The sequence below is a fragment of the Teleopsis dalmanni genome, chromosome 2 (genome assembly GCF_002237135.1).
Source record: "Teleopsis dalmanni isolate 2A chromosome 2, ASM223713v2, whole genome shotgun sequence".
Classification (NCBI taxonomy): Eukaryota; Metazoa; Arthropoda; class Insecta; order Diptera; family Diopsidae; genus Teleopsis; species Teleopsis dalmanni.
The window spans coordinates 7,877,596-7,882,283 of NC_051847.1; positions in this window are offsets into that span (position 1 = coordinate 7,877,596).

Consider the following 4,688-nt stretch of genomic DNA (forward strand, 5'->3'; position numbering starts at 1 on the left):
ATTCCTCATCATAATTCATAATATATTTACTTAGTATACGGAGGATTCCATTGCTGAAAAGTAAACGACAGCAGACTTTTATGGCCCAGGGCGGAATTACTTGACAGCGTTGGATAAACTTGCTAAAAAAAAACTTTGTGTTTGAGATAAAATAAGTTCTTCTCACTTAGCAAAAGCTATACTAATATACGAGTAATATACCTGAGCTGTTGCAATTGACTCTTTTTTTTGAAATATATCTATAATTTTTACAAGTGATGTAAGAATTCCTTTGAATCAATAATAAATAAAATTAAATTTATTTTTTGATTAAAATTAACATTGACTTGAAATAATTTCCAGAAAATATTTATTTGTAATTTCACATTTTTTTTAATTACTTTAAAAATAAATATATTTAATTAATTTTAATAAATAACTAAAATTCTTATAAGTCTTAAAGTTAATCATTTAGAAATACTATTTTATGATTTTTTGTTAACCTTTCGATGTCCATAAATGTACCAAACTAATCAATAACTGCATAGAAAACGACTCTTTCAATGCTTAACCAATAAATTTTTCAATTTTGTTAAAGTTAATGGAACTACATTTGCACCTAAGTGTTGAGTCTTCTTACTCCAGTTCGGGTTTGGTCGAACACATAAATCCATCAATCTAAATAAGCAGAAACTTTTTCAAAATATTTACATTTGTTTCGGATTGTTGTTTCCAAGTTGCAGAACATGGTTAAATGGTTACATGGTTACCAGTACAATGTTTGCTGGGCCAAAATGGCCAAAAGTTCAACAACATCAGAACATTCCGAACACAAGGAGAGCAAAACGTTTTCAAACAATCATTTAACTTGCGACTTTGCAGGTGAACCACAGTAGTTACACATTTCAGCAATGAAAAAAGTGTTAGCTATGCAAAAATAAAAAAAAAACACTTTGGAAAATACTTGTAGCCACAGAAGCCATCCCAAACCAAACACTAACAGCACTAATGCCAGCAGCGGCTGCAGTTTTGGACCAACAGGAATGTCTAGAACGAGAGTAAGTTGCACAATGTGGCTGGAAATAGCTTTTAAACTTGACGGAACATACTTGACGTGTGGCACGCAAAACAAGGAATTCCATTCAATCAAAAACTTTCCACATAACAACAATGTAAGCTGTCATAACTTAACCACAACGGCGACGTCGACAACAAACTCCAATGTATGCCACACATAACTCAACGGAAAGTAAGAAGCGGTCCAAAATGACACAAAATTTAAATAAAAACTCTGGAAAAATTTGGGAAATATGTTACAGGTGTCATGCAGAATTTTGCTTAATATTAGTAAACGAAATTTGTTAAACTGCTGCAAAGTTCACGTGACGCCAGTGGAGTCACTTAACCAGCTACTGAAAACAAGATACACCTAATATTTTTTTAAAAAGTTAATAAAACTAAATAATTAAAAAAAACATATAATGAACAGGAAATAATTTTGTTAATTTATTTTTTTGTGTTTTGCCTCAACTCAAATCGGTTGCTATTACGACGCCACAATACTATAAACTTCAGATACATTTTCCACTGCAAAATGTTGCCGACTGCAGACTGCCACACGTCGTTATCACACTTTCGTTGCTGAAGGATCCGTAGATGTTATTTCACTTTATTCCAGTGCTAATATGCAAGCTGCTTTACACAAGCATTTAGCACAGATTTTCAATTTACGTAATTTACCACAAAAATAAACACAACATCTTGTGGTATATGCAGCAATCTAAGCAAATGTCCTCGTATTTGATTTACACTCTTCTGGTTTTGTCAAGAATGTTTCATAGATAGTTGGCTGGAGGATGTCGTTGTGGAAACATTTTCATCAATTTTACTTGAGGATTGCATGAGAAGCTGCAATTGAATTGCAGAATTGAGACATGAGTTTCCATCACATTTGTGCTTACTTGGAATAGACTAGAAAGAGCACTGAAGGTTGCAATTTAAGACTACCAGATTGGGCATCTTACAAGTTAGTGAATCAAGCATTAAAGTATACTATTTTGGAGGCTTATTTTAATACAATAATAAAAAGTTTAATACTAATCACGGCTCAATTTTTAAAATTATTTTTCTCATTATTTATTTATAAAATAGCTCCATGATATTAAATGAGCATTCCATTAAAATTTCTCAACGATTTTCACACAAATTTACTAAAGTGTTGCGTTGAGTAATTCATTTTAATATTTTTCAAATATTCATGTAATTTAAGCTATATTAAGTCACAAAAATATATAGTAAGGAAAATTTGAATCATGACTTAATAACAGCTCTAGAGCAAATTGCATATCGTATACAGCATCCGAGTGCCACCAATTGGCACACACAAGATACATTCTCTCATATATAATTTATTAAGCGTATTAAAAACGATAAAATATCATAAAAATAAACATTTATTATTTAACATTCTCATGTAGTTTTAGGTAACAAAAACCATTAAAATAGCGAACTATAAACAATTTAAAAAAATGCAACTTAAGCCATTTACATTAATTGCAGATTAAATCTAATAGAGTACAAAAATTATAGAGTATATAACATATGTAGATATAATTGAATTTGATTAATAACTGCTATTAATTTTTCTAGTAAAAATTTTTTTCTAATACAAAATAACTTAGTCAGTTTAGCCTAAAGTAACTTAAAGCTTTCTTCATAGTGTTTCTCCTATACAACAGATTATACACATCAATACCGTTTTGTACTAAAACAGTACAACCCGAAGTGGATCAAAACTTCTTTCATAATTTTTCTACAAATAGAATGGTTCTCTGACTCAATGATCTTAATTTCATAATTTCGCATGAACATGATTTTTAACTCACATTCCCTACATCCAACTATCAATTCTATGGTCTTTCTTTTGCCTCAAAGTAAGAGCAAGTTTATTAAGTTATTTTGGAGTAAACTTTCATCTACTCATATATTCCCTTTAGCTGGTGCTCATCTCGTTTTAAGACAATTTATAAAATAAGGCAACATAAATTCATTAATCAATTAAAATAAATTTCATTGCCATCAAAGTAGAATCCTTCACCCCATTCCCCATTTATTGCTGGTAGGCTGATTAAAGTCTTGACTCGATTTCTTCTTTTACAAATCAACTCTAGCTAAAAACTAGACAAACTTCTTAGGCATAAATGTATAACTTTCTCACAGAGATATCCAATGATAAAGTTTTTAATCCACAAAGATTAAAAACATCCTGTGCTTTATAAGAACCACAAAACGGTAACATAACTAATACATTCAAGGTTCGGTATAAGAACAAGTGTTATAATCGACTCATACGATCTAAGTGTGATATTTATTTTCGATAAATGTAACTCGATAGAATGCCACATTAACGTAACCTATTGACTCTGAATATTTTCCGTGAAATTGTAATTTTAACTTTTAGAATAGAAAAAAGTAATACAGAGAAAGTGGATTGATTAGGTACCTTTATTCACTTCTTTAACCAAAACTCTTCCACTATGATGGATTTATATAATCGTGGAAAGCACAAAAGTATAAATTAAAAACGACTGGTTCACACATTGTATTGCAAAAAAAATTTTCCTTGGTAGCACAGTGCTACCAACTTAATGAAAAAAATTTGTGCGGTACCTTTAACATAAAGTGCGGGTTTAAAATTATAAATTCGTTAATTTTTAACAAATAATATTTTTTAAGGTTAGGGTTCTGTTTAACTTTAACAGTTAACATTGCAGAGCTTTACTCGTAGAATTTTGATTTATAATTTATATATTGTGACACCTAACATTCATTAATTAATTAATTTAAATTTTAAAGAAAAAGTAAAAGTAATAATAATAATATATATATTGTATAAGACTACATATTCAGATGTATATTTTATGTAATTATACGAAATACTATACTTTTCACACCATGCAATTGGAAGTCACCTATTCGCTCTTCATAACCCACATTAAAATTTATTTATATGAGACTTTAAGTTTCAGTTTAACATTAAGGACCTAAACACACTTATTTGAATGTGTCAATTTACACTTGCGAGTATGTACTTTAAAATCAGGACCCTTTGCAATAAATTTATATCTTAAAATTTCAGTGCAGACAACTCATTTACTATATTTGCCAAAATATAAGCACTAAATTTACGAGAAGCAAGAAACAAGACCCAAAACGTTCTCTTTAATAATGAATGAGTGAAATGCACACTGTCTGGTACGGGGATTTGAGTCCGCATGTTCGTTAGTTAAAACAAAAACCCACTTCACTGAAAGTGATTTAGCAATTTAAATAAAATTGAATGTGATTGCGGCGAATTGCTTTGTTTGCATTGTCATAAAAAGGACTAAAAAGTCTCATTGCTGATGCTGCGGAGGAACAGTTGAATGGCTGTGAATGGGTTGGGCATGCGATATATGCTGCCAATGTAGCGGGATATGCATAAAAAGTTCATTTTCCACCACACCTACTCTTGAGAGAAGTGTCGCTGCTGAAGTTTATACAAAATGAAACAAAATAGCGTACCGCAAATGTGCAAAATAGATGAGCCCAAAATATGTTCGTAGATACAATCGACGACCAAAAAAGAAAAAAAATTATTTGAAGAAGGATATGCTGAATACTGAATACTGTATGCCGTTTGTCGTCTTTTGTCAGAGACATGTGTGTGC